This window comes from Leuciscus leuciscus, assembly GCF_965113295.1.
Source record: "Leuciscus leuciscus genome assembly, contig: HAP1_SCAFFOLD_285, whole genome shotgun sequence".
Classification (NCBI taxonomy): Eukaryota; Metazoa; Chordata; class Actinopteri; order Cypriniformes; family Leuciscidae; genus Leuciscus; species Leuciscus leuciscus.
The window spans coordinates 71,639-90,037 of NW_028118439.1; the positions used below are offsets into that span (position 1 = coordinate 71,639).

General features: G+C 37.4%; 2 long non-coding RNA genes across 2 annotated transcripts; one reads left to right on the forward strand and one right to left on the reverse strand.

The window, feature by feature from the left end:
- Positions 1 to 366: 366 nt before the first annotated feature.
- On the forward strand, positions 367 to 4,048 carry LOC309491486. The gene is made up of 6 exons (XR_014203143.1): positions 367 to 969; positions 1,063 to 1,128; positions 1,250 to 1,294; positions 1,391 to 1,455; positions 1,993 to 2,084; positions 2,866 to 4,048. It is a non-coding gene; the product is annotated as an uncharacterized lncRNA (long non-coding RNA).
- Positions 4,049 to 12,037: 7,989 nt separating this feature from the next.
- On the reverse strand, positions 12,038 to 14,139 carry LOC309491485. The gene is made up of 3 exons (XR_014203142.1): positions 13,666 to 14,139; positions 13,252 to 13,378; positions 12,038 to 12,114 (listed from the first exon to the last, which is right to left on the reverse strand). It is a non-coding gene; the product is annotated as an uncharacterized lncRNA (long non-coding RNA).
- Positions 14,140 to 18,399: the final 4,260 nt, after the last annotated feature.

Genomic DNA, 18,399 nt, shown 5'->3' on the forward strand with positions numbered 1-18,399 from the left:
ACACTTTTTTCAAAACACTACACACAATTCTCTGCTTTAGGCACAATTTTCATGCAGAAAATCTCTTGTTTTCACAAGGAACACACTGCCATTCAGATATGCACACTGACTCTTCACATGGGCAAACACCCGTCACACAGTTTTACAATTAGCAATCAGAGCTTTAGCATAAAAGGGCAACAGGTCAGCTTTTCAATGAGCAATGGATGCCAACATTGGATTTTTTTTTTTTTTTTTACTGTAACTGTATACAGTAAATTCTTCTGTTGTTTTGTATGTAGACACTGTATGTACAACTTTGTGTTGGTTTGGGATGTACACTGTGTACATTGTTTTTGAGGGAAAAATAAAATATATTTGTTACCACACTCAAAAAAATGATTTTTCAGTTTTGTTCACTTTACCTGAACAATTCATGTTGAAATAATGCCATTTTGGCTATTTTTCATTTCAACATGATTGTGTCATGTTAAACTGACTTAAAACTGTCACTCGTTGGTTTAACATAAAGTTTTCATTTTAAAAGTACATGTTTCAATCACTTTGCTCAGTCAAACTGTTGACTGAATTAAAAAAATATATATAATAACTTACATAATATTTATAATTTATTTTAAATATTTTTGTTTATTAATTTATAGCTTGATTATAATTATAGAAGTGCAATTAAATGGTTATTGGTGTTTTTAGGTTTGTTATTTGTCTTAAATTGCTGTTAAATCAGACTGATACAAATAATGTTTAGTAAAAGTCAATCACACATATAAAATGTGTGTTTTTATAAAGTCAGCCGGACTGAATGTCAAAACAGCCTGAAAACAAACCACATTCTCAACCTAAAGGAAGCGGAAATTTGTTGTGACGCAATTTGCATATCCTGGCGGCAACATTCATAAAATACGTTAATGCTGCGCATGTCTCAAATAGATCGCCACGCCATTAACTGGAATATAAGCTTAAAACAAACAGGTACGTGTTCATCCATTTACATCACTGTTATTAGAAACAATATTATCAAACTGTTTTATGATGTCGGTTGATACTAATGTGTTATTTTGACAGAATGCACGATTGTAAGCCTAAATGAGATGGCCGCGCCATAAACTGTATTAAACAGCACACGAACAGGTAACTGTTAACTTAGCTCATCTATCCATTTGCATCAGTGTTGTTAGAAAAAATATTAGCCAACAGTTTTGTTATATTGGTTGAACGTTATGTATTTATGGCCTGGTTGCACTATTTTAAGCCTAGATGACCGCGCCATCAACTAAATTAAACGGCAAACAAACAGGTAAGTTAACTTTTTCGACCATTTGCATCAGTCTGATTAGAAACATTTTTAACAACTGTTTTATTATGTCGACTGATACGGATGAATTTATGACAGAATCCACGATTTTATGCCTGAAAGAGATCACCGCGCCATAACAGAATTAAACATCAAACGAAAAGGTATGTGTCTAAGTTTGCACATGTTTGTTAGTTTAATCATCTATCTTTGCACTCTGTTCATTTTCATGGCATCGATCAAAGATATTATAATAATGTTGTGTGGTGTGGTTGATGGTTCAGTGCGTTTTTAAAGCATTAATGACAATTATTGGTTACTGAATATTGTTAATAATAATATCAATAATGGGTATTTGCACCTTTGGTTGCTAGAATGGTATGTATGGCTAATAATTTTTAGTTATTCATATTTGTTATTTGGGTCTTTCAGAACCACACACATTTTAAAGTTGTATAAACTAATAGAAATACTGACTGTAACCAGTACAGTACAATGTGTTTTTTTTTTTTTTTCATGGTCTCATTTTACAACTCCCATAGAGAAAACCATGAATTTGACCATTTTTGAATCTGTTCAGCTATCTGTTGAATATAAGCATAAGACAGTCGTTGAAAGTTGTCTTATGAATCATAAAAATAAACTCAATAAATGTTGCTTAATTGTGTTACATTACCATAATTTTGTGTTTTGCCTTCAAGTGCAAAAATGGCATTGATGTCATTAGAACTACGATCCTGACATGTCTACTATCTCAAAGGAAGAGTCAGCTGATGATTTGAAGACACACAAGGTAGGACACATTATATTTACTTAGGAATACTTTATCTTTTTAGCATAAATCAGTATGTCATTAAAATAAATGTATGACTTGGATAGTGCACCTAAAAATAAAATGAAAATTGTCATGATTTACTCACCCTCATGTTCCAAAACCATAATTTTGTCCATCTTAAGAAAAATAAATAAATAATATATTTCATACTTTTTGTCATATTTTATCCATTGGAAGGCTTGTATAAAACTGCTTTATTCATATGGATTAGCTATATCTTTATGTACTTATTGAAGCTAAATATTGATTGTCTATAGACTTTTGATGGATGGTCCATGACATAAAAAAATTAAAAAAATTATAATTTGTTCCAAAGCTGAACAAGATTCTTGTGTTTGGTATGATGTGATAGTGAGTAAATGATGACAGAATTTTCATTTTGGGGTGAACTATCCCTTTTAAGTACCACTTTACTTTCTACTTTGTAATAAAGAACCGACTGATGCCAAATTACATGTTATTAATGATTTTTTTTTTTATGCTCTAGATTAGAACATTCAACCGATAAACCCCTGACATTTTTTCCCAATAAAATCCTTCTGACAAACTGGAAGACGTGTTGTTTAAAGTACTACAGGGTTTTAAATGGGCACAAACCCTACTGAATAAACACTACTCTGATCCTTCACGCCTTTATTTTAATTTATGAAAATTTAAATGTCTGCCCTCACAAGGGTCGTTTTTATGATATGTGGTGACATACACTAACACTTTCTTTTTTGTCTTTCAATGCATTTAGAAAAAGGAGTTTGACCAGGTGCAGCAGTCACCATCATTGCTGGTGAGGAGGAACGTTGTCTTTAAACTCACTGGATGTTTTGATTGAAGATGAGGTGGTGATGTCTACCAAGTCTTGGTCAGTGCACTGCTGCTGTTTTTTGCACTTATTTATGCCCTTATTTAGAGAACACTAACTTCTCAAAGTTTATTCATAAAGTGCTGTTGAATCTAGAGGAAACATTTTACTTAAAAATGGCCCAGTCTGTTTCAGTTATTTTATTAGTATAATATTATTTTATATTTACACATTTTAAACAAGCATATTTCCTTGTTTGTGCAGTTTTCACTTATTTGGTGAAAAAGTCTGATAATATTGTTTTAATGTTATATATATATTTTTTTTACTATAAAGCCCACTGATTTTGTTTTATGCCTGAGAATGTTTTGTAAAGTAAATGTTGTATATCAATAAATACTAAATAAGAATATCCTCCTGGTCTGTCGTAATTGCTTTGTACCAGTGTTCTTTGATAAGAAAAATGTAAGAAAGATGAGAAAATAGGGAGACTTGTTAATGTTTAATATTCTATTATGTTGGTATTTTAAACAACTTTCTTATATGTAGGTGTTTATGGGTGAGTTACCATTGTGGTAAAGTGTCGAGCATGTGCTTCGGTGAAGGACCTGCTAAGAATTCAAGTTGCTTTAAAAGCAACTCCAATGGGATTGCTAGTGATGCAATCAGTACCATCTTTAGACTGCCAACATCGTATGTATTAAAAGAAAAGCTATATTTAGGTTGATTGTATGTTATTTTAACTCTGTGTGTCTATTAAATAGACACAAATAAATAACTCTTTGGCTGAACATGATTGAAGCATGGACAGTGGTTCCACATGATGGAACCATGCTATCTCAACCCAAATACTTCATGTTGGATAAACTTAAGCGAAGTGAGTAAACTCAATTAAAATTAGACTCGTCCAAATAACTTGATTTAATCATGTCCAAATAACTTGATTCAGTCTTGTCCAAATAACCTGATTCAGTCGTGTCCAAATAACTTGATTTAATCATGTCCAAATAACTTGGTTCAGTCTTGTCCAAATAACCTGATTCAATCGTGCTCGAATAACTTGAATCAATCACGTGGAACCACTGTCCATGATTAAATCATGTTCAACCAAAGAGTCATTTTTTTGAGTGCATGTATTTGTGTGTTCTGAGTATAAAAACAATATTCTCAAATATTTTACAACACACTTATGTATGTATGTCTTTAGTAAGTGTAACACTGAACAAAAAAAGGCCTAAGTCATTATGATGAATGGAGAAGAAGTGTTTTCCATTCATCATAGTGTTTTACATTGAGCACATCAGTGTTCAACTGGTTCTTATAAATGTCTATTCATATGATGGTTTGTGTGTGTCATTTGAAAACAAAATACCATTTTGAGAAGAAATAACATTGTTTTGAATGTAAAGTTTCATTTTGCAGGAGCATTGAGGGGTTTTGCCCATTGTGTGTGTGTTTTTGGATTTGTGTGTAGAGTTCTGAGAATATGAGGCATGCTTTCAGAAAATGTGTGTAAACAATCGAGAAAAACTGTAAATGTTTCTGTTAATTTACACCCAAATTTCAACATGATTAACCTGTTATTTTTAATAACTGCGCCTTACTGTTAATTTTAGGAAATATATGTTAAATAACACCTCATTTTTGTTATTTAACACCTCATTGTTAAATAACACCTCATTTTTGTTATTTAACCGCAAAATCGAAAATTCAAGCAAAGATGTCGGATAGAGTAAGATGGTCTGGTATGTTTGGAGATAAATGCCGATATGCAATTTTATGCTTATTAGCCTATAAAAAAAGTTATTATTTATCAGTGGAGAAGTTAGCAATTTCATTTCGTTTTTTTTTTTAAGTTGCTAAACAACGACTGATTCAATCAATAGTCGAGTCGTGCAATCCATTACTAACAAACTAAATATTGTATGCATTTACTGAATGAAGATTAGACAAATGAAACACCTGATTTCTCTACTGCAAATGTTATAAAGAATAATCTTGCATCGCCTATTCCACAGAAATAAGTTTGCGGTGTTTTATGTGCATGCGCAAATGTGTTTGTTATCGTGGGTGTAATAGCCTTTTATTACCCTATTTAATACCTACACTCCGGATTTTACGCGAGACATTTAGTTGAGGAACTGCGCTCCCGGTGTGTGTGTGTGTGTGTGTGTGTGTGTGTGTGTGTGTGTGTGTGTGTGTGTGTGTGTGTGTGTGTGTGTGTGTGTGTGTGTGTGTGTGTGTGTGTGTGTGTGTGTGTGTGTGTGGTGTGTGGTGTGTGGTGTGTGGTGTGTGGTGTGTGGTGTGTGGTGTGTGGTGTGTGGGTGTGTGTGTGTGTGTGTGTGTGTGTGTGTGTGTGTGTGAGTGTGTGTGTGTGTGTGACACCAGAAGCTGCTGTGTGCTCTTCCTAATTAAGTATTATTCCAAGTATAATTTCTACAAACTGAGCTCATAACTCATAGGACTAATTAATAACAAGTGTATTTTTTTTTTAAAACATACCTAATGTAACTTTTCGTATGCAAAAAAAAAATCTTTTTTTCGTTCATGGAGATAGCATGGACAATGTGCCATGTTTTAGTGGAAGATTGCTGCCATCTACTGGAAAGCAAACACATTTAAAATTAAAATAACATGACATTTCAAGGACAGCCACTAGATGGCTGCAGCGCATCACTCACTGGCTCGTTTGCCATTTCCATTGTTTCCATCATATTGTAGGTATTCATCTTTTCACAAGTTTTCATTTAGATTTGTGTTTAGACATTATAAAATCATTATTATAACAATAAAAAAATCTTTAGTCAAAGTATCTGAAGTATCATTGTTTTTTACAATACAGTCAAACCTGAACATGGTGTTGTGTGTGTGTAGGCCTATATGTGTGTGTTTTTGTATTCGTTCTGCATTGTGGATGTTTTATGGTGTAACCCCTTCATTTCTGTGTCTGCTCCGCATTGTAGCTGATTTATTTTTGGGACAAAATATGTAACAGAGAGCAATAGTACATCTTAAAATATAGAGTTCATGACAAATGAAAACAACGTAAAGAAAGTATTTTAGTTGTTAGAAAATACTACCAGAGCTTTGATGGACAAACATTATATGCATAAAACAGTGGGAATAAATAATACCTTGAAAGAAATTAGCAAATCTCAGAATAACATCAAACAATTAAGCATGTAACAATAATAACTTAAAAAGTGCTGTCTTATAATTTACAGTGTTAAAAGGCTTGGTTTTAAATTGTATTACATATGATAAAATCTGTTAAATGTAATTTGTAGATTAATGTATTCGGTTAATTACTTAAAGCATCATGATCCAGTTAATTTTGAATTATTTGTTTAACACTTATTTTAATTTGAACCACTGCAGAAACTCTCCTCAGATCACAATTCATGAATTGCTATTCTTGTATTACAGGCCTTAAATTGAAATATGAATAGGAACTGTACTGTTAACATTATAGGCTAGAATACACTAAATTACTGGTTATAAAAAAAAATGTTAATAGTTTACTTTGGATTAGAAATGCAATCCAACTGTTACTCTCAAACCCTGATAATTTTGTGAGGTATTCAGTATCCTACAAGTTCAACTGATTCAATTATCTTTTTTTATCTCATTCTATTTGTGTGAACTGAGTACTCAACGCTTACAGTCATACTGTTACATTTCTATCTATTTTCACAATAATTTATTCAGGTGTCTCTCTCTCTCTCTCTCTCTCACACACACACACACACACACACACACACACACACACACACACACACACACACACACACACACACACACACACACACACACACACACACACACACACACACACACACACACACACACACACACACACACACACACACACAGAGAGAGAGAGAGACAAAGGTTAGACATGTTATCATGGTCATGTATATTATGTTATTTTTGATGCTCATACAGTAATTATAGCCTAGAGTAAAAAAAAAAACATTTAGCCTACATTTTAAGTTTAGAGATACTGAACTATTTTCATTTATCGAAGGGACATATAGGACCTCACCTACAGTACAAAAAAAAATAAAAATCATACGTTGCTCTAGACTAGAGTCTATAGAAATAATACATAAAACACCAAACTCCATGTCAGCATATTGTAGCCTATGGCTTGCGATCTCTCAAGTGTCGTACATTAGAAGCGAAGCATCGCAGCAGCACTAATTGTGTTCCCAGCAACATATTTCTGCATCAAATGTCAGCGAGTGGTGCAAAAGCTTATTAAAGTGGGATTTGAGTGTGCCGTACGGACTCTTATTCTGGCTGTACTGAAGACGAAGCGGCTTGACCAATCAGATGAAAGGGCCGTTTCAGCTCCGCCCACATGTGCGAACGAAATATCAAAGCCATAAACCAATTTGTAAACAACAAACGAAAAATTTGAAATCGAGCCGAAATCTATTAAACTAAAACTAAACTAAACTAAGTTATTAAACTAAACGAATAAACGATCCGTCTTTTCATTTCTCGTTATTCCATTCCAAATGAAATGATCAGATGATACACGGACCATTAAGAATATATTAAAGGTCCCGTTTTATGCCCCTTTTCACAAGATGTAAAATAAGTCTCTGATGTCCCCAGAGTGTGTATGTGAAGTTTGAGCTCAAAATACCCAACAGATCATTTTTTACAGCATGTTTAAATTGACATTTTTTGGGGCTCAGAAAAACGAGCTGTTTCAGTGTGTGCCCTTTAAATGCAAATGAGCTGCTGCTGGACGACACAGGGGGCGGAGCTTCATGAGCTCGCGCTCAGTCTGTCAGGAAAAATTCATCTCACGGAATGATGATAATATCAGAAACTCTCAGTAACGGCGTTCATTTCGAGTCGGACAATAATGCCTACAGAGTCAGAGTGCTGTATAGAGATGAAACAGGTATGGTTTAGTAGTTTAATTACGGTTATTATAACGTATTTGTCATCTGCTTGTAGGCTACAGTATGTATCCATTATTTATTAATAGCCTACAAGTCTGCTGTCTGAATGATGATCAAACATGTACTGATGAGTTTAATAAAGTTTATTGTACATCACACAAAAGATAAAGCGTCAGTTTTACTTCAGAAAATCACGGTAAGAGCTGAGTAAACACAGTAGCCTAAGTTATAAGAAGTGCGCAAGTAGCCAGTAGAGTTGAGGGAGCATTCCTATGGGCGGAGGTTAGTCAAGAAACGGTTCTAGTGACATCATTAAAGAAGGAAGTAGAGGGATGTAGTCCAATCGAGCCGTTAAATAAAATATCTCGCTTGGCATTGAACTTTGAGCTTTATAATTTTACAGATATTATTTATGCTCTAACAGCAACATTACACACTAACTAAAGTTTGAAACATGGGATCACGCAGAACGGGACCTTTAAACCAAAAACTTTCAAAGGATGTTAATTAAAACAACCACAGAAGGCAACAAGTTGATCAATTCTGTAGAATTTAAATTTTACTTTACCGAATTATCCATTTGTTTTCTGACAGGGAACACATGGAACGAATCACCGCTCCACATTTTGATTGACAGCCGTCACAACCTTCTAGTGACCGTGTTTACTCCTTTCTTTTCAACCATTGGATAGGATTTAGAAAACGGCTGTTGTATTTGTACTTCTGATGAAGCGCTGTTAAATGTAGGGGGAAAACTACGCCGCAAAAAGAATAAATAAAATGCTTTCTTAAAAAGGCAAAATAACGCATGCACGTTTTGTATATGATAATTAAAAACCAACAGACTGATGAAAATGCGGGACATTTTCTCAATATACGACATGCGGGACAAGGGGTGGAAATGCTGTGCGGTGCAACGCAAAGCGGGACGCGTGGTCATGCACCAGAAACGTTCAAATACGTCTAAAATATTACAATATTTTTCGGTCTTAAGCCCTGGTTCAAATGTTTACCTCATTGCCTTGCCTTGAATAAGACATTTCTCCTAAACAATATTAAGCGTAAAAAATTACGCTGATTAACTGCAGGTTTACTTACCATATGCAGTGAAAAACGATTTAACAAGGCGTAATTTACTGTAAAACTGATTCTGGTGTCTTATTTTGCATTGCATGTTGTTTAGTTAATGTTTAGTGCATGATTTCAGTGGTATGTCTTCTACTCTGATGGGTTTAGGGTTTGTGTGTGGGATTCTGTCTACTGTATGTGTTTATTAGCTCATGGAAAGATATTACTCAGTATGTCATCTTCAATATAAAGTAGAGATCTGTCTTCGGGATCTCTGGAATGTTTTATTTAAATGTTTTGTTTTATGTTTAGTTTAAGGTTTATTTAAGGTTTATTTATAAAAAGGAGCAAGGAAAGTCTTGAGCTGAGACTCAGGGTGAGGGTACAGCGTCATTGCAGGGAGTCTTCAGGATCCTCTGAACCCGCTTTGTGCTTCTTGTGTTGAAAGAGAGATAAAGTAGACAAAAACAGGAGAAATTATACACAGTAGCAGTATATAACACAGTTGTTGTATTTAATATGATTCCCCATTTAGCCTATATGATTTATGTTTTGAAACTGCTTGCCTTTTTTAAACTTGAAGAAGGAGATCTTGTACTTCTAAAAGACAATCAGAGCCCTCGTAACAAGTGGCCTATGGCTCTTGTGTCCCAAGTATTTAAAGCACTGATGGGAGAGTACGCAAGGTTCAGTTGAAAGTTACAAAAAATGGATCTGGAAAGGAAGTAAAGTATCTCAGACCAATTACAGAGGTTGTTCTTCTGTTCCCTAAGGAAAATTAAGACTTAAATGAGACATCCTTAGGATGTCTGGCGGGGAGTGTTCTGCTTCTAGTTTAAATGTCACTCAACAATGTATTGTTTTGTATAGTTGTTTTAGTTATGGCGCCCCCTGTGGGAAATATAAGTGATTCAACTATTGAATGAGCTTGACCAGCAAAGTTAATCACAATTATTCACAACATCTACTTATTTTTCAAAAAATCTAACAATATAGGCTGAATGTGTTGTGGCATTTCACTGAATGACATGCGTTTGTTACTCAGGTACACCCAAAAAGGGTCAAATTTGACAAGCTATAATAAATGATCTGGGGGTATTTTGAGCTGAAATGTCACAGACACATTCTGGGGACACCATAGATTTATATAACATCTTGTGAAAAGGGGCATAATATGTCACCTTTAAAGTAGACTTTACTTTTGTAAATTATATTTGATGCTGTAGACTTGGAATTAAGCCTTTTCCCCGTTATTATTTGATTCACGGGACTGGACACCAGTTATCTTGGCAAGAAAAATCTTTATTCTTATATGTCAGGAGAGAAACTCTGAGAAGATGTTATATTCATGCCAGGTCTATGCGTTTCCGTGTTTCTCTGCCGTAGTACAGTAAGATTGAGCTTAAATAAAAAATATTGCAAGAATTAGATGCTTTGTTTCCAGACAAGACTTAGAGAAACTTGTGCATGCTTTCATCACCAGCAGGGTGGATTATTGTAATGGACTCCTCACTGGCCTTCCCAAAAAGGCCATAAGACAGTTGCAGCTCATACAGAACGCTGCCGCTAGTATTCTGAGCAGAACCAGGAAATATGAACATATCACACCAGTCCTCAGGTCTTTACACTGGCTCCCAGTTAGATTTAGGATTGATTTTAAAGTATTATTACTGGTATATAAATCATTCAATGGCCTAGGACCTCAATATATTACTGATTTGCTCACTGAATATAAACCCAACAGATCACTCAGATCATATCAGCTAGAAATATACCAAGGGTTCACTCTAAACATGGCGAGTCTGCTTTTAGCTATTATGCCAGCCGCAGCTGGAACCAGCTTCCAGAAGAGATCAGATGTGCTCCTACAGTGGTCACATTCAAATCCAGACTCAAAACACTTCTGTTTAGCTATGCATTTACTGAATGAGCACTGTGCCGCTGTTCGTCCGACTGTTTGTTTTGCTTTCAAAAGTAAGCTCAATGATCAAACTATAGGCAAGGTGACAGAGAGGGTTTTAATTATGGTCAGCAGGGCATTTAGCCCGTAACTGTAAATGCCCACTCAGAAGGTGTAAAAGAAAGTGATAATGTGAAAGTGACGTGTATTAATGTGGGTTTGAAAGTAGAACAGTATTTAAATGATGATATTAAAGTTTTCGTCTGAGAAAGAATGTGAACGTGCGAGTAAATGAGGGAGAAAAGAAAGTTAAAGGAAAGTTGATAGATGGAAGTCGTAAGAAGATTGAAGGTTAAAAGAAGGTTGAAAGATTTAAGTCTTAAGGGAATCCTTTTGAAGGAAAGATCTATAATAATATTCTTTATTACTTCAAAGTACTGCATTTTATTTTATTTTTCTAAACTGTTTTAATTATTCTTATTTCTTTTTATTATTTTAATTTCTTCTATGTAAAGCACTTTGAGTTGCCATTGTGTATGAAATGTGCTATATAAATAAACTTGCCTTGCCTATCTTACCTTGTGAGTATCCTGGCAAGAGTATTGTCTAGAGAAAGTTCTGATTCTGTATTTGCTGTTGGTTTATCGTCTAGTTATCTGTCAAGTCTTAGTTTAGTTTAGTCACTCCTTGTCCTGTCCATGTTTTGCCCCCTTGTGGGATTTGTTTTCCCTGTTTTTTGTCCATAAATAAACTGTGTGTCAAGCATCATGTCTGCGCTTGGGTTCATCCTCAAATTCATGACAGAAACAAGGGTGTGATCATCAGATTTAAAGTTGGAGTAATTTGTGCTGTTTTCCAGTTAGTAGGAAAGATAGAAAGTCTGATACAAAAATACAAAACTACAGTTGTTTAATCATGTATAAATTTTCACAGGCGTCGCGTCGTCTCTTCCCAGGCGTCGCGTCGTCTCTTCCCAGGCGTCGCGTCGTCTCTTCCCAGGCGTCGCGTCGTCTCTTCCCAGGCGTCGCGTCGTCTCTTCCCAGGCGTCGCGTCGTCTCTTCCCAGGCGTCGCGTCGTCTCTTCCCAGGCGTCGCGTCTTCTCTTCCCAGGCGTCGCATCTTCTCTTCCCAGGCGTCGCATCTTCTCTTCCCAGGCGTCGCGTCGTCTCTTCCCAGGCGTCGCGTCGTCTCTTCCCAGGCGTCGAGTCGTCTCTTCCCAGGTGTCGCGTCGTCTCTTCCCGGGCGTCGCGTCGTCTCTTCCCAGGCGTCGAGTCGTCTCTTCACAGGCGTCGCGTCGTCTCTTCAACTGTAGAATAAAAGGTAAGTATTATGTGAATGCTTGGCTAAAGAGATGTGTCTTTAATCTAGTTTTAAACTGGGACAGCGAGTCTGAGCCTCGAACAATATCAGGAAGGCCATTCCAGAGTTTAGGAGCTAAATGTGAAAATGGAGCTGCGTGTTTTGCCAATTCTTGTTGGATCCTTAATTAATTGATACAGTCCGAGTTTCATTACAATAGCTTTTAAAGATTTTGATGAGCTATCATTCCAGTCAAGGTTGATATCGCCCAGAATTACAAGCTCCTTTGATGTAACAGATTTAATTATGTCAGAAAGGTGAGATAGATAAGAACTTTCACTGACATTAGGGGATTTGTAGGTGACAATAATGGTAATTGCATGTTGAGGTGTAAAATGTACGATCAGTTTTAAGGTTTCAGTTTCGGTTTCAAACTTTGATATTAAAGTTTCTCCGCCGCCGGTCTTGCTAATGCGGTCTTTACGATACAATTCATAAAAGAATCTGGAATATTAGGAGTTAACCATGATTCAGAGATTGCCATTACATGTGCTTTCGACTGCGCAAGCAAGATTTTAAATTCGTCTAGTTTGGGAACAAGGCTTCGGGTGTTTAAATGGCAAATCTTAAAGCCTCTGGTGCTACCGAGTTGACTTAAATTAGTTGGACTTTTTCTTGGATGAGGTCTTCTTCTTTGTACTTTAACTGTTTTGACTAAAGGACTAGAAGAAGATACTTCAGAGGGTAAGATCGGAAAAAATGGGGGAGTAAAGATAATCGGGGTTGGAAGTCTAGAATGGGGAAAATATTTGCGAGTTATCGGTAAAAACATACGCTGTGTTGCGGTACAGCGGTAAGAAATCTGGTATAGTTTGCAAATGCATATAGTCCCCACAAATGCAATATGCCTAAAGTTGTCAAAAAAGTATTTGAGTCAGGCCCGGGATTTAGCTCAACATTTCCAATAAACAGGAGAATAGTTATTAAAAGTCTTGATGCACTTAAAACGTATTTAGACTTATTTTAATTTTCATCAGAGTCATTTGCTTTAACATCAGTTACCCACCGGTGAAAAATAATAGTTCGGATGGAGAAAGACAATGGCTGATGAGAAGCTGGTTGGCCAGAGTTTTTAAACACAAACCTCTTGTCAGAGCATTGTAGGTTGCTAACCGGCGAACTAGTCCGTGGTGCAGAAAACTCCGCTGACGGCCGGGTACGTGGTAGTCGGACACACCCGCGCAGAGCAGCCGCCTGTGAGCTGTGATTTCCTATCCAATACAAAGAAAGATGATATGAACAAGTCACTCATGAATGATTTTTTAGAGCTAGAACAGAATTGAAATCTGCTTGGTTCACTGATTCTGTTATTCTCCTGTTTACTACAGTGAAGCCGCTTTAAAACAATCTGTATAGTATCAAGCGCTATATAAATGAAGGTGACTTGACTATAACAAGAACATTACAATGAACACACATTTGAAAATCTCACTACAAATAATCCAGAATTTAAGACAAAAGATAATAATCCTTCTCTGCCTGTTACACTTCCTCACACCTGAAACTGATGGGAGTGAATCTCCTGAACTTCTCCAATCTACTGTAGACCATTACTAATCCATTGATGTTGTAACATCTGCTCTAACGTCGGGCGTTTAGATGGATCCCGCGCTAGACACTGGCTAATCAGATCCCTGCATTCTGTACAATAAGGAGAGAGCTGGTTAGTCATGACCATGTGACCTGGCATTTTTGAAAACAGCATCTAAAACATGATTAATATACTGTAAAATGTTCCTTATCGTTAGTTTAAAAGTGAAGTATGTCGTTTCTGCGACACTAGTGGCAGCGAGTGGAATAAATGACAAAATAAAGCATATTTTCAAAAATATATATATTTTTTACATATATTACATATTTTCTTGCAAAGGCCCCTTCTTCCGTGCATCGCGTCTTCCCCGACTCAAACATCACAAACGCAGCTCTTACTGGTTCATGTGAAGGCATGTTTCAGGTCCAACATATTAGTAATAATTTCAGCTGTGTTGCGCTTGTCTTTATGAAAATGTGCCTTTCCGCATCACAATGCTCTGTTCACTTTGACGTGTTCATGAGCTGTTTAATCTTTGAAAGAATAAATGCAGTGAATTTTGGCTTTCACTTCTGTCACTAAAGCGGCATTTCTTTTCCCACGGCTCTCGCGCCAAACTCTCGCTATACGTTGAGCTATATATAAAACATCTTACATACTTCACCTTTAACTGTTTCTGTACAAAGCCTTTGCTTTATGTGTGTGTTTATCTATGTTATCAATATTATTCACTCACCTTTGGATAATTCGGGGTTCTTAAATGTAACTTTGGCTCGTGTGATTTCCGTTCTATCGTGAAAAGGAGAACATCCGTTCACCATCTGGTACAGCAACACTCCTAGAGACCAGACATTTGCAGGGACGGCGTGGAAGCGAGGCTCTGTCAAGACTTCAGGTGGGCAGTAATCCGTAACTCCTGGAAGAAAGACATTTGCACATTGTTGAGCTTTTTTTTTTAAAGCATCAAATAATTAGTAAGTCACTACATTCAGGTTTCCACACTCCCAGAATGCTCACCAATGTATATTTTGCTGTTGTAGCCATCGCTACTAAACAGCTGACCGCAGCCAAAGTCTATCAGCTTGAGCTGTAGCGGGGTTTTCTTCAACAGGAAATTCTGCGCATGAATGTCATTATGGAAAACGCCACGATGGATGCAGTGTTGCACTGCCAGCACAGCCTGTCTCATGATGACCCATGCTGTTGCTTCAGACAAATGATGAAAACGAGTGATGAGGTCCAGCAAGTTCTCGTAGGGTTTGGGATACTCCATAACCAGAGTGAAACCTCTAGGATCTTCAAACCACTCGTATAGCTGTATGACGAAGGGGCTTATGGGTTCTTGCCTCATCATCATCAGCAGCGCCACTTCTGTAACGAGAGGTTTGGGATTCCCAGGCTAGAGAGAAGTAGCAGATGGAAGGTTAGCTGGGTAAAAATCTGAAGAAAACAAATTTTATCTGACCCATAGAAGCCTATGGATGAGTGAGCCAGCTCTCAGATTTCATCACAAATATCTTAATTTGTGTTCCGAAGATGAACGAAAGTCTTACGGGGTTGGAACAACATGAGGGTGAGTGATTACTGACAGAATTTTCATTTTTGGGTGAACTAACCCTTTAATATGTAGTGGAAAAAACACCCAATCTGGCAACACCAGCCACCAGTGTCTACTGACTCTCTTGTTCGATCTCGTTCATCAAAATGAACAAATCTTTTTTCGAGTCATTTCATTCATTTAATGGGCTTTAAATGTTATACTATTAACTGGCAAATTCCCAGAACACATCCACCTACGCAATCTTGATCATATTCTGAATTAAGAAATCATTATAATGCAGTCAAAAATCGTTTACAGGGAACATAAATAATTACTTTACCTTCCGAGTCTTTCGTTCATTTGTCACGTGACAAACGCAATGAATGGATCGTTCATGAACGACTCATCACTTACGTTACAAATCAAAACGAAAAGCAGCAAGGAGGCGTCGTATGATCATTTAAAGTTTTATGACAAGGTCGGTGAGGATGGGAAAAATCTGACGCATAGCTTAAGTGTTAAAACTGATAAAATAATTGTCTGTGGTTCTATATGGGCAGTGGCAATCATTTTGAAAAATTATAGCCTATCTCGCAGCAACATGGAAAAAAAGAACTATGAACTAGTTCATTTTTGGAACTGTGAACTCAGAGTAAAATTTTGAGTATGAACTATGAACTGAACTAGTTCATTTTAAAATTGTGAACTGAACTTTGAACTAGTTCATGTAGAAAGTGAACTTTCCCAACACTGCCTACAGGTGTATTAACTACAGTAATCTGCACTTAAACAACTCAATACACATTCAGATTTTGGCCAACTTACAATATTACAGTTTTTTTGGATTGCTTACACACTAAAATTAAAAGTAGTACACTATTAGCAAAACCTTACACTCAAGAAGCAAAACATCAGCCCATATTTGCACAACTATAAGCACATTGTCAACCTCACACTTGTTGCAAAACTCTACACACAGTGATTTGCAAAACACTAAACACACTTAACATACATTACACACAAAAATCTATCATGAAGTCACTTCCTTGCAATACCAAAGCACTGACTGTCAAATTACCGCACCGTCCAACCAATTGGTTCAACACAGTCATCAGGTGTGCAAACACTTGTTTGCTTAATTGTAGACACACCAATCAGGTGTATAAGCACTATAAAAAGCAGCAGGTGAGTTCATCAGTCTTCAAGCACAATGGAAAGAGTCAGAGAAAGAGTAAGACGAGGAGGAGGAGGAGGAGGAGGAGGAGGAGGAGGAGGAGGAGGAGGAGGAGGAGGAGGAGGAGGAGGAGGAGGAGGAGGAGGAGGAGGAGGAGGAGGAGGAGGACGAGGACGAGGACGAGGAGGAGGAGGACGAGGACGAGGACGAGGAGGAGGAGGAGGAGGAGGAGGAGGAGGAGGAGGAGGAGGAGGAGGAGGAGGAGGACGAGGAGGACGAGGACGAGGACGAGGAGGACGAGGAAGGGGAGGAAGAGGAATCAACAGAGGAGGAATCAACAGAGGAAGAGGAAGAGATGGAGGCCATGCTGGAGGTAGAGGAAGAGGAAGAGGAAGAGGAAGAGGAAGACAAGAAGGTGCTCAAAGAGGACCGAATCTGACAAATGAGATCCGCGCAACACTGGTTGACCACGTTGTCAACCACGGCCTGACGCTGAGGGAGGCTGGACTGCGAGTACAGCCAAATCTAAGCCGATACACAGTGGCAAGTGTGATAAGAACATTTCGACTGGAAAATAGGTATTTGTACTGTATTCTATGCACTCAGCACTTCTGTTACCTTTTCCTGTGAAATTACTGTACTATTGTATACTGTTTTTTTTTTCTATATAGGATTGAGGGTCAGGAACGACAAGGGGGAAGGCCTCCTATGTTCACAGAGCAGCAAGAGAGGGAGATAGTAAACATGGTTTTGGCCAACAATGCTATAACACTCAATCAGCTCCAAGCTAACATTGTCAATAACCACGCCACTTTCAACGATATCCATCAGGTCTCAACATCAACACTGGCACGCATCCTAAAAAAAAACCATATTCAAATGAAGCAAATTTATCGAGTGCCTTTCGAGCGCAATTCTGAAAGGGTGAAACGACTGCGGCATGATTATGCAGAGGTATGTATTCACTTTAGCAGTGTGATCTTGCATACTGTCTCATAATCTTTTACTGTACTGTAATATGTATACTAGATCTACACTGAACTACACAATTTTGCCTGACACTGTTCTTCAGAGAGTTTTACGAATGGATGGAGAATAGATCCAGCATGAGTTCATTTACGTAGATGAGGCTGGGTTCAACCTGACGAGAACACGAAGGAGGGGAAGAAACATCATTGGCCACAGGGCTATAGTCAATGTCCCAGGGCAACGTGGGGGTAATATAACACTCTGTGCAGCCATTACACAGAATGGGGTCCTCCACCGCCATGCCCATATGGGCCCTTACAACACAGCACTCATACTTACATTCTTGGACCAATTGCACAACATAACAGCAGCAAATCAAATCGATCATATGCAATACATTGTTGTCTGGGACAATGTGTCTTTCCACCGCTCTGCTCTGGTTCAGAACTGGTTTCAGCAACATCCACATTTCACCGTCCTATATCTTCCACCATACTCTCCATTCCTCAACCCTATAGAAGAGTTTTTCTCGGCATGGCGGTGGAAGGTATATGATCTCCGTCTCCAGGCTGAGGTACCCCTCATCCAAGCCATGGAGGAGGCCTGTGACCAGATGGAGGTAGCAGCAATGCAAGGATGGATTCGTCATTCAAGACGTTTCTTTCCAAGGTGTCTTGCTAATGACAACATTGCCTGCGATGTTGATGAAATTCTCTGGCCAGATCCAGCTAGGCGAAGAGACAATGTCTAGTTTTATTTTTTTTTTTTTACAGTAAACTTACAGTACAATACGTAAAGTGACATTTTGTTACAGTATTATGAATCTCCATGTCAACATTTTGGGCGTGTTGAGAAATAAATGAGTTTCTTCAGTCTGCAACATTGGTCTTGTGTAGTGTTTGGTGAATTTACATTATATTTGTACTTTGTTGATGGTAGCCTACTCTAATCATAGGGAAGTAGAAGTGCTAAAAGTGTTTTAGGTTTATCACAGCAGAGTGTAACTCGTGCAAACAGA